Source organism: Hypanus sabinus, chromosome 25 (assembly GCF_030144855.1).
Source record: "Hypanus sabinus isolate sHypSab1 chromosome 25, sHypSab1.hap1, whole genome shotgun sequence".
In the NCBI taxonomy this organism is placed as follows: Eukaryota; Metazoa; Chordata; class Chondrichthyes; order Myliobatiformes; family Dasyatidae; genus Hypanus; species Hypanus sabinus.
The window spans coordinates 15,045,577-15,058,947 of record NC_082730.1 but is presented as its reverse complement, the minus strand read 5'-3'; positions in this window follow the sequence as shown (position 1 = coordinate 15,058,947).

Sequence of the window (13,371 nt, the reverse complement as noted above, 5' to 3'; positions counted from 1 at the left end):
TGCGGCCGGTGAACACCGTCTACGCAAGACATCGCTTAGCGACGCGGTGACAGCGAACCAACGAGTCGAGCGCTGGGTTTCTCCGAGCCCTACAGACACTCGTGCAGGCCTGCGACTGCAAAGGACTGACAGCGGAACAACATGAGGAGCTGCTAATACGAGACACCTTCGTTACGGGGATCAGGTCAGTGTACGTGCGCCAGCTGCTGCTGGAAAATGCCGATCTTACCTTACGCTTGGTGATCAAGACGGCCGACACACTGGAGGCTGCTCTGCACAATGCTGACGCTGTCCAGCCGTGTGATCCCCCGCCGGTTCTGTGGACACTGCAGAGCCTGCCGCCGCAGGTTCCCATGAGCGAATTCACCACCGCTGCTGCCAGTCGCGAGTCCACGAACCCCCTGAAACTGACCACAGTTGCTGCCAGTCGCAAGTCCATGCAGTGTTATTTCAGCGGATTTGAAAAGCACCCCTGAAAACGCTGCCCAGCCCGAGAAGCTACCTGCTCCAGCTGAGGGAAGAAGAGCCATTTCGCCAAGGTCTGTAAGTCGGAACCTCAAGCGGGGTTGGGCAGCACTGCGTGTGAGGCATGGGGGCCGCCATCTTGGTCGCCGCCATCTTGCCTGCCCGCCTCGTGCGAGGCAAGGGGGCAACCATCTTTGTCAGCGCCACCTTGCCCTGCCCCAGACCCACCGGTGCTTACCGGGCACCAAGACGGTAGTTCAACTCTGGCCTCCGTAACCCTCGACCAAAGCGCCCCACACCAGCTTGCAAGGTCAATGATGGACATCCTGGTGGAGGGGCACAGGACTAGCTGCCTGATTGACACTGGCAGCACTGAGAGTTTTATTAACCTGGACACGGTGCAACGCTGCAGACTCATGACACGGCCGGTAAGCCAGAGGGTCACCATGGCTTCTGGGTCGCATTCCACAGACATCCGTGTGGGCTGTGTAGTGACATTGGTGGTACAGAATATCGGAACTTTGCGCTACTGGTCATGCCTCAACTGTGCGCGCCTATGCTATTGGGGCTGGACTTCCAGAGCCACCTAGAAAGTGTGACTATGGCATATGATGGGCCCCTCCCACCACTCACTGTCAGGAATCCTCAGTTTTGTGGGGCTTTGTCATATACCCCGCTACTGACCACACACATACACCGACCCACACATCCCTCCCAGCACCGTGCTGACAGCTCAGCTACTGACACCACTTGTAGCCTCTCCACCATCAAGATCCCTCCCCCACCGCTGTTCGCCAACCTGACCCCTGACTGTAAACCTGTGGCAACTAAAAGCAGGAGGTACAGCGCGGGGGACAGGGCCTTCATTCAGTCAGAGGTGCAGTGGCTGCTCAGGGAGGGGATCATTGAGCCAAGCACAAGTCCTTGGAGGGCCCAGGTGGTTATTGTTCGGACAGGGCAGAAAAATAGGATGGTGGTGGACTATAGTCAAACCATCAATAGGTTCACGCAGCTTGACGCGTACCCCCTACCCCACATCGCGGATATGGTCAACCAGATAGCTCAGTACAAGGTGTTCTCGACAATAGATCTGAAATCCGCTTATCACCAGCTCCTCATACGCCCAGAGGACCGCCCCTTCACCGCCTTCGATGCAGGCGGCAGGCTCTATTACTTCCTGCACGTCCCCTTCGGTGTCACAAATGGTGTCTCTGTCTTCCAGAGGGAAATGGACCGGATAGTGGACCAGTGCCAGCTGAAGGCCACATTTCCCTATCTGGATAACATCACCATCTGTGGTCGCGACTGGCCGGATCACAACACCAACCTCCAACAATTTTTCCAAGTGGCCAAAGCCCTGAACCTTACTTATAACAGGGACAAGTGTGTGTTCCGAACCACCCGTCTCGCTATCCTTGGGTATGTCGTGGAAAACGGGGTCATTGGCCCGGATCCCGACCTTATTAGCCCCCTGTTAGAACTCCCTCTTCCCACCACCCTCAGAGCCCTCAGACAGTCTCTCGGCTTCTTTTCCTATTACGCCCAATGGGTCCCCCATTATGTAGACAAGGCCCCCCCCCCGGTCAAGTCTACCACATCTCCCCTCTCTGCCGAGACCAGCGCAGCCTCCAGCCGCATTAAAGGGGACATTGCTGAAGCAACGATGCATGTGATGGATGAGACCATTCCCTTCCAAGTAGAGAGTGATGCCTCCGATTTTGCACTGGCTGCTACCCTCATTCAGGCAGGCAGGCCAGTAGCATTCTTTTCTCGTACCCTTCAAGGGTCTGAAATTCGGCACTCCACAGTGGAGAAAGAAGCCCAGGCCATAGTGGAAGCTATTAGGCACTGGAGGCACTATCTCGCCGGCAAAAGGTTCACCTTGCTGACCAACCAGTGCTCAGTTGCGTTCATGTTCAGCAACCAACAGCGGAGCAAAATCAAAAATGATAAAATTTTGCGGTGGAGAATAGAACTCTCCACCTACAACTATGATATCCTGTACCGGCCTGGAAGGCTCAATGAGCCCCCTGATGCCCTATCCCGAGGAGCGTGCGCCAGCACACAGATTGACCAGCTATACGCCCTCCATGCAGATCTTTGCCACCCAGGGGTCACCCGATTTTACCATTTTGTGAAAGCCCGGAAACTGCCTTACTCCCTTCAGGACATCAGGATGATGACCAGGGACTGCCAAGTCTGCGCTGAGTGCAAACCACACTTCTACGGTCCTGAAAAGGCACAACTTATCAAGGCCACCCGCCCCTTTGAGTGACTGAGTGTTGACTTTAAGGGCCCTCTTCCCTCCACTGACCACAATGTCTACTTTCTCAACATTATCGACAAGTACTCACGGTTCCCCTTTGCCATTCCCTGCCCCGACCCCACTGCCACATCCATCATAAAAGCCCTACACCAGCTCTTCCCTCTGTTTGGATATCCCTGCTATATCCACAGTGATAGAGGGTCCTCTTTTATGAGTGACGAGCTGCGCCAGTACCTGCTGGCTAGGGGCATTGCTACTAGTAGGACCATGAGCTACAATCCCCGGGGAAATGGACAGGTGGAAAGGGAGAATGCCGCAGTGTGGAAATTACCAGTCTCTCGATGGCAGGAGGTCCTCCCCAGACACTCCACTCTATCTGCTTCCTGTTATGTACGTCCACCAATGCCACCCCTCACGAATGCCTATTTTCTTTTCCCAGGAAGTCTGCCACAGTGACCACCCTACCAGCTTGGCTGACATCCCCAGGGCCAGTGCTGCTCTGGAAACATGTGAGGAGCAATAAATACTCCCCGCTGGGTGAGAGGGTTCACCTTCTACATGCGAACCCCCAGTATGTCTACTTGGTCTTACCTGATGGGCGGGAGGACACGGTCTCCATCCGCGACCTGGCACCCGCAGGAGCAGCAGACCACTACCCCGAACACTCCACAGTAACTATGAACCCTGTACCTGAGGTGAAACCGCGCACACCGAGCCCTACACAGACTGCTCATGACACTCCTATACCGGGTGTCTCGCACACGCATATACCAGGTGCCTCGCACACGCATGAGGGATCACTGACGCCTAGTGGGCTGACACCTCCAGTCAGGCCGGAACCAGCACAACCATCGTCTCCGGTGCAATCACCACTGGCACCTGTAGAATCACAGCCGGTGCTACGTAGATCGCAGCGACAGATTCGACCACCTGATAGACTTAACTTGTAAATATACTTGTAAGAAACTTCGCCCCATGGGGACTCTCTTTTAAAATAAAGGCGGGGAGGTGAATGTGGTGAACTACATATACCTGTCTGGACATGCCCCCCACCCTTGACTGCTCCTGTGGCTCCTCCTTCTGACCGTGGCTCCTCCCACGGACCCCGGTATAAAGGTGATTGGAGCCTGAGCCCTGGTCTCATTCTCCAGGATGTAGTGTGGTGGTCAATTGCTGCTTGTTCTTTCTTCCAGTCAATAAAAGCCTATATCTCACCTCACGTCTCCAAGAGTTATTGATGGTGCATCACTCTGTCAGTCAAAGAGTGATCTATCCAGATTCATGCTGTGTGATTCCCTGGGGCAGATGAAGTCTGAGGAGAGCTTCAGTACAAGGGATAACAATTCTCAGATGTCACACATGTTGGAGAAGTAATACAGATTCAGAATCAGAATCAGTTTTAATAACACCAACATACTGTATGTCATGAAATTAAATATAGCAGTCCTAAATGGGAATATTCGATGATTACCATTGGGGTTCTGCACAGAGTCACCACTTATCGATGTCATCCTGAATTTTAACTGAACAATGATAACCGTTTAACTTTAATTTCATTGTGAGCACAAGAAAATCTGCAGATGCTGGAAATCCAAACCAACACACAGAAAAAGCTGGAGGAAACTCAGGAGCTCAGGCAGCATCTGTGGAAATGAATAGATAATCAACTTTTCAGGCCTGGTCTCTTATTCAGGTCTGAGAAGGAAGTTGGAAGCTGTCTGAATAAAAAATGGGGGAGAGGAGGAAGGCTATCTGGAAGATGATCGGTGAAGCCAGGTGGACGGGAATGGTGGTAAAGGCTGTAAAGAAGTAATATGATAGGAGGATAGAGTGAATCAAAGGAGAAATGGAAGGAAAAGGGAACCGGGGGAAGTAAAAGACAAGTGGGAACAGGAGAGGAATGGCCTTGATCCGAAATATCGACTATCTATTCATTTCCATAGATTCTGCCTGATCTGCTGAGTTCCTCCAGTATTTTATGTGTTGCTTTTGATGTCATTGTAGTGTGAAGGTTGAGGTGATGCATGAATGTGGCTGATATATATTTTCCTGAATTTTTGTTGCTGACTTTGCAATTGTTTATAAACAATTAATTTCACATTGTATATGAAGAGATAAATGATAAAATAATTCAGGATACATGGAGACCTTTTGTAATTTTGTGGTTGTTACATTTGTTTTTAGCACATCTTCAGCAAAGCATTTTTCTTTCAACAACTAAACCACTGAACAAAAATAATAATTATTTGAAGATAAGAGAAAAGCCATTTAATCATTGTGTTTAAAACTAATGCCAGTGCATACAACATACAACCTGTAAATACAACCGTGGGATTGTAAAACATTTTCCATTCTATTGTTGAGAAGCAATATAAAAATTGCAGCTTTATAAGTTATTCGTCAGACTGCAGATGGAATATAGTGAACAGTTTTGTGACCCTTATCTTCGAAAGGATATGCTGTAATTGGAGAGGGTCCAGAGGAGGTTCCCGTGAGCGATCACAGGAATGAAAGGGTTAATGTATGAGAAGTGTTTGATGACTCTGGGTCTGTAATTGCTGGAGTTAAGAAAACTGGGGATGGGGTGTGGGGTTTCTTATTGAAACCTCTTGAATAATGAAGGGCCTAGAAGTGGGATAGAGTGTTGTGACGAGGACGTTTCCCTGGCCAGTAATTCATTATCACAGACAACTGTGGAGACCAAGTCCTTGGATATATTTAGAGCAGAGGTTGATAGGTTTTTGATTAGATAGGGTGTCAAAAATTACTGAAATTGGGATTGACGGGGAATAATTTAGCCATAATAGAATGGTGGAACAGATTCAATGGTCTTCTTCTGCTCCTATGTGTCATTGTCTTACAGTCTGAAGTCCTTAGGCAATGCAGGAAGAGGATGGGGCAGTTTGTTTATGTGAGGCATTCATGAGCAGTTTTGTAAAGAAAAATGGGGAAAAATTGCAGTGTCCAGATGAGCAAATCTGACAGAGACCTAGCCACACAGACTCCAGGCTGTAATTGTTGCCAAAAGTGCATCTATTAAATACTGACTTGAAGGTGGAGGGGGGAGTGAATACTTAAGCAATCAAATACTTTGTGTTTGCTATCTTTAATTAATTTAAAACACTTAGTAGAGATCTGTTTTCACTTTTTCTATTGATCAGTGCCAAAAAGCCAAATTAAATTCACTGTCGTTCAATGTTGTAAGACGTTAAAACATGAAAGTTTCCAAGGGGGGAGAACACTTTTCATAGGTTCGGTAGAGGTACTGTAAGTGCCTAAAACTCTCTAAATGTCCCTGTTGTATCTGCCTCTACCACAATGTCTGCAGTGTGTTCCAGGGACCCATCAAACACTGCAAAAAAAAACTTACCTCTTACATCTGCCTGAAACTTTCTTCCGCTCACCTAAAATGGATGTCCTCTGGTATTGGTCATTGTCACCATGAGAAAGAGGTTCCGGCTGTTCACTCAATCTATGCCCTATACTCCACAATACAATGATCAAACCAGTGTTTTACCAAGCTGTAACATTACCTCATTATTCTTGAACTCAATCCCCTAATCTGCTGAGGTCTAGCACATTCTATACCTTTTTAACACCCTGTCAAATTGTACAGCAACTTTGGGGAATTTACGGACTTGAAATTGAATATCACTCTGGACCTCAGCATTGTCAAGAATTCTGCATTAAACTTGTAATCTGCGTCCAAGCTTGATCACCCAAAATGTATCACTTCACATTTTTTTAGAGTTAAACTCCATCTACCATTTCACCCCACATTGCTTCAACCTTTCTATGTCCTCTTGTAACTAACAATAACCTTCTCTACAATCCAACACACCGACAACCTTTGTGTCATGTGTAAACATATGTACATACTCCCGACTTTTGAATTAAGTAACATTATAGAGGCTTCTTCAGATATAGAAGTGTCCATAAATCAGGAGTTCATAACCTGGGACTGAACTATTTCATCTTTTATCTTACACATCTTTCCTCTGACCAGATCTGCTTCCTAAACTGACAGTTTTCCATTTTTAATCCAGATCTGAGGAGGGGTCCCTGATCTTAAACTGGGTTCAATGAAGGGATTTGGCCCAAAACATGAATTGCTTATTCCTTTCTGTAGATGCTGCATGATCTGCTGAGTTCCTTCTGCACTTGTGTCTGTTCTATCAGCATTTAGGAATGAGGTTGAAAATCTGACCGAATGGTGTCACAACTACAGGCGCACCCCGCTTTACAAAGATTCACTTTACGCCACTTTTACGAAAGACCTACATTAGTTACCTGGTTTCGCATTACAAAGAGGATTTTTGCTTTTATGAAAATTTTACCCATATAAATTAATGGTTCTTCACTTTATGCCATTTCAGCTTAAAAAAGGTTTATAGGAACTCTCTACCTTCGTAAAAGGGGGGGACACTGTATCTCTCACTCAACATCAGCAAAATCAAAGACTGCATTAGGTGGAATCCAGAGATCTATGAGCCAGCACTCAGCAGGGATTCAGAGGTGGAAAGGGTCAGTAACTCTAAATTCCTTGGCGTTATCATTTTAGAGGGTCTGTCCTGGGTCCACCTTGCAATTGTCATTACAAAGCAAGGACAGCACCTCGTTATTTACTTAAAAGTTTGCAAATATCAGACTGTCACCTAAAACCGACAAAGTTCTATAGATGCATAGTGGAGAGTATTCTTATTGGTTGCATCATGGCATGGTATGGAAACACTAATGTTCTTGAATGGATAAACCTATAAAAGGTAGTGGATAAAGTCCAGTTGATCACAGATTAATCCCTCCTCACTGTGGAGCACATTGTCACACTAAAAACAGCATCCATAATCAACTAGGTCAGGGGTCGGCAACCCACAGCTCTGGAGCCGCATGCGTCTCTTTCATCTCTGTGCTGCGGCTCCCCGTGGTTTGTTAGTTTTTGAAATGTAATTCGAAATTTGAAGATTATGGTGATCTTGTACAATCTAAAAACGTTGTGGAGTCCCCATTTCCTGGCACATCCGAACCGGCTCAGAATTAACCAGCGTTCCGGCTAAGGGAGATAGCCTACGGGGGTTTGTGAGTACGTGTCTTTTGGCGCATCCGCGCCCACGGGGACGGGTTGAGGGAGGCTTTAAAGCAAGGCTGTTTAGTTCGAATAAAGTTACCTTTGACTGCAGTGTCTTTATTTTAGCGCTGCGTGTAGCACAACGCTACAATGTGATTTTTATCACTATTAATATACATCACCACTGCCAATGCCTGACACCCGCCAGTGCGCGCTTTCTTTTAATTCTTCGATCCAAGGTAGGCTAACTATGGAGTAACCTTCAACCCAACGTCTTTTTTTCGGAGTTCAAAATGTTTCTGTTGCATGTAGAAATGTAATTTTGTTTTCTCTGCAGGAGTTCATCAATTTCATAAATGCAACACATTATAGTTTGTTTATACATAGCATAAAGGCAAAAAAATACCGTTGTATGCAGTGTTATTTCATTTTAAATGTCAAACGGGTTTTGTGGCTCCCTGTGTTTTCTTTTCTGTGGGAAATGGGTCCATATTGGCTCTTTCAGTGGTAAACGTTGCCGACCCCTGAACTAGGCCATGCTCTCTTATTCCTGTTGCTGTCAGGAAGCAAGGACAGGAGCCTCATGTCCCACACCACCAGGATCAGGAACAGATCTTACCCCTTAACCATTAGGCTCCTAAACCAGAGTGGATAATTTCACCGATCATTTCATCAACATAACATTTAAAATGATTGAAATTGGGTACATTTCCAGTGAATATTCAAAGGACTTAAAGATTAATGAACAATGGAATTAAAAGCTGAACTTGCTGCAGCTTGTAAAGGTCAGTGGGGTGTGAAGCTGCAAATGGAAGGTGCTACTTTTTTCAGAGTTGACATGTAACTGTAACCAATGGATGTGCCTCATGAAGGGAGCTGTTTGCAAATGTCAAAATCATCACTGCATGATAACAAAGTGCAAAATATTAGAAGATTCTTTGTAATCAGATAACGATGTGGTATAGCATAAGTTATTTCCACACAGTAGATGAGAAAGAGAATAAATAGGACCAAAGGCCATCACAAGATCACAAGACAAAGGAGCAGAAGCAGGCCATTTGGCCCATCGACTCTGCTCTGCCACTCCACCATGAGCTAAACTATTCTCCTGTCTAATTCCAATTTCCGGCTTTTTTCCTATATCCCTTGATACCCTGACTAATTAGATATCTGTCAATCTCCTCCTTAAAAACCCTCAATGATTGGGCCTCCACAGATGTATGTGGCAACAAATTCCATAAATCCACGGACCTCTGGCTAAAAATATTTCTCCTAATCTCTATTTTAAATGAGTACCCTCTAAATCTAAGACTGTGACCTCTTGTCCTGGATTCAACCACCAAGGGAAACAGCCTTTCCACATCTACTCTGTCCAACCCTTTCAACATTCAAACTGTTTCTATAGGATCCCCTCTCATTTTTCTATACTCTAATGAATACAATCCAAAGGCCAACTAACGTTCCCCATATGTTAGTCCCTGCATTCCAGGAATCATCCTCGTGAATCTTCTCTGAACTCTCTCCAACATGAGCACATCCGTTATAAGATAGGGGGCCCAAAACTGCACACTGTATTCCAAATGGGGTCTCACTAGTGCCCCATAGAGCCTTATCAACACCTCCTTACTCTTATACACTATTCCTCTTGAAATGAATACCAACATAGCATTCGCTTTCTTTACTGCCGATCCAACCTGGTGGTTAACCTTTAGTGTATCCTGCACTAGGACCCCCAAATCCCTTTGCACTTCCGACTTTTGAATTTTCTCCCCTTCTAAATAATAATCTGCCTGATTGTTTCTTCTTCCAAAATGTACAACCATACATTTCTCAACCTTGTATCTCATCTGCCATTTCTTTGTCCACTCTCCTAAACTGACCAATTCTCTCTGCAACCTTTCCGTTTCCTCAACACTTCCTGCTCCTCCACCTATCTTGGTGTCATCCGCAAACTTAGCCACAAAACCATTTAATCCATAATCTAAATCATCGATATACAGTGTAAAAAGAAGAGGCCCCAACACTGACCCCTGCGGAACACCACTAGTAACTGGCAACCATTTAGCTTCTCGAGCACTTTCTCTCTAGTGATCTTGACTGTACCTAATTCTATTCCCTGAGACCTCTGGCTATCAGGTATGTTGCTAATGTCTTCCACTGTAAAGAATGATGCAAAATACTCATTTAGTTCCTCTGCCATCACTTTGTTACCTATTACAACTTCTCCAGCATTCTTTTCAGTAGGTCTTATATCTACCTGTGTCACTATTTTTTTATTCATATATTTTTAAAAAAGCTCTTAGTGTCCTTTTTATATTCATTGCCAGTTTCCTTTCATAATTCATCTTTTCTTTCCTAATGACTTTCTTAGTTTCTTTCTGTAAATTTTTAAAATTCATCTAGCCCTCAGTTTTCCCACTAATTTTTGCTTCCTCTTTTGCTTTTATTTTGGCCTGAACTTCTCTTGTTAGCCAAATTTGTGTCATTTTTCCTTTTATGACTTTCTTTTTTCTTGGAATATATTTTTCCTGCACTTTCCTTATTTCTTGTAGGAATTTCATCCAATTCTTCTCTACTGTCCCTCCATTTAGCTTACTTTTCCAATCAACTTGGGCCTGTTCCTCTCTCATACCACTGCAATTTCCTTTGTTCCACTGAACTATTGATACACCTGATACCAGCTTCTCCTTTTCAAATTTGAAACTGATCTCGATCATATTATGATCACTACTTCCAATGGGTTCCATTACCTCTAGCTCCCTAATCACCTCAGGCTTATTACACAGCACCCAATCCAAAAACAGCTGATCCCCAGTGGGCTTATGGACAAGCTGTTCCCATCAATTAGTTTGTGTTTTCTATCTTTAATTAATTTAAAACACTTCATAGGGATCTGTTTTCACTTTGACATGAGAAGTTCTTTTTCCATTGATCAGTGTCAAAAAGCCAAATTAAATCCACTGTTATTCAATGTTGTAAAACGTTAAAACATGAAAACTTCCAAAGTGGTAGAACACTTTTCATATTAAATCCAGTGTTATTCAATGTTGTAAAATTTTAAATCATGAAAACTTCCAAGGGGTGGGGGGGTGGGTAGAACACTTTTCATAGGCTCTGTACTGGTTCTGTAAGTTTCTAAAAGTCTCTAAATGTCCCTGTTGTATCTGCCTCTACCACAATGGCTGCAGTGTGTTCCAGGGACCCATCAAACACTGTAAAAAAAAACCTTACCTCTTATATCTCCCTGAAACTTTCTTCCGCTCACCTAAAATGGATGTCCTTTGGTATTGGTCATTGTCACCATGAGAAAGAGGTGCTGGCTGTTCACTGAATCTATGCTCTATACTCCACAATAGAATGATCAAACCAGTGTTTTACCAAGCTGTAGCATTCCCCAAATCTGCTGAGGTCAAGCACATTCTATACGTTTTTCACACCCTGACAAATTGTACAGCAACTTTGGGGAATTTACGGACTTGGAATTGAATATCACTCTGGACCCTAACATTGTTAAGATTTCTGCATGGGACTTCCAGTAAGATGGCGATTGTTTAACTGCTCCGAACTTTTGCTTCATCATTCTTCCTATCTTTGCACTATATGTCTCCCTTCTTAAACCTTAGTTAGGTATTTTATTTGTTCTCTTTTACCTGCCTGCGAACACATCTATCTTATAATGGCTACCAAAAGTACTAAAACCAGGAAAAAGGAAACCTCTACGGCTTTGCCAGCTGACATTCTCGCTGCTTTGGAACAACATCGACAAGATATTTTAAAGGAATTTAGAACTTCTTTCAACCAGCTGGATGTCAAATTGGATCGGATCAATGCTAGAGTGAATGAACATGCTGAACATTTATCTCGCATTGACTCAACTTCTGAAGATTTAAAACGCCCTGTTCAATATCTTGAAACTCTCTGCTCCAGCCTAGAGGAGAAGAATAGTAAACTTTTTTCCAAAATGTTGGATCTTGAAAACCAGAGCAGACGTTGCAATCTACGAATTCTTGGTTTGCCAGAGGCCACCAAACAGGGCTCTCCCTTGAATTTTTTTTTCCGATTTTCTCTGTGAGATATTTGGGAAAGAATTTCTTCCGACTCCACCTGAGCTTGAAAGGGCTCACAGGATGTATGTTCCCCGTGCAACTCTGGGTTCCCGTCCACTGCCGGTAATTTTGTGCTTTCATCAATACTAGGTGAAAAACCGTTTGATTATGGAGGCACGCCGCAGAGGTACTTTTGCTTTTCAAAATACGGTCATTTGTTTTTTGGAGGATTTTGCCCCCCAGGTTCTGAAGATGCGTGCTGAGTTTAAAGGTGTAATGAAAGTGCTTTTTGATCGTGGACTCAGACCCTCTCTCCGAAATCCAGCCGATCTTCGAATTACGCTTTCCACTGGAGATTATAAGTGGTTTAAATCAGTGAAGGAGGCTGAGGCGTTTGTTGGAAGTCTTCTGGCCACCCCGTCTTCTTCGGAACTGGCCTGACCTTCTAAAATGGTTGATGAGTACCTCTTGAAGTAAAACTATTTTTTCCGGACTCAGACTTTACTTGAATAATTCAGACATTATCTATTGAAACTCTAAGGGCTGTAGACAATCTCTCCCTGGACTTGGTGCTTTATTACTAAATAGATAATCTGAGTTTAATGTTTCCCTGCGGACATTTAGATTGTACTTGAGTAATCTATTTTATTTTTGTATAACTTTATCTATAGAGTTCAACAATTGACTTTAACTTGTTTTGGAGGTTTGGAGTTTTTATTGAAGGCCTCCCTGTTGGTTGATTCATAGTTTAAGTTTTGCTTTTTTTTCTCTAAATGGTTGATAAGTACTCTCTTCGAATCTATAATTTCCCCCTTTTCTCCCTCCCTTTTTTTTTCTTTTAATCTTTTATAATTTTTCATGGGTAGGTTAGTTTTGGTTTTCTTCTGATTTTCTTTGTATTAAGTTTTATACTTCTGTTGAAGTTATTCCTATTTGTAATTATATTTCCTAGTGCATAAACTAGTTACTATTTGCTATAGTATTTAGACGGAACTGTTGTTAACGACACAGAACTGGATGTCATACTTGGGTTAATTTTTTTGATGGAGCTAGTTGCTTTTTTAGGTAGCTGTCTTGTTTTGGGTTGCGAGGGCGGGGTGGGTTCTCCAGTTCCAACACTACTCACTGTTGCTTTTGCTTTCCTTTGTTATTCAGGACATGTCTCTGTTTTGATTCTACGGATCTATGTTTACATTTTTGCTCCCAGACTGTTATTGTACTGCTCGATTTTTTATATGCCTGCTGCCTTCTATGCACTAACAATTGATAATGGTTAATACACTTAAATTTGTGAGCTAGAATGTAAAGGGATTGAATCACCCTGTTAAAAGAAGGAAGGTCCTCTCACATTTTTAACAACTCAAAGCTGACATTGCTTTCCTTCAAGAAACTCACATTCGTAGTTTTGATAACTCTCGGCTTTTGTCAAAGTGGGCGGGTCAGCATTTTCATTCATCCTTTGCCGCCAAAGCTAGGGGGGGGGGGTCTCCATTCTTATTAACTCAAATATTCCTTTTCAACTCCATAAT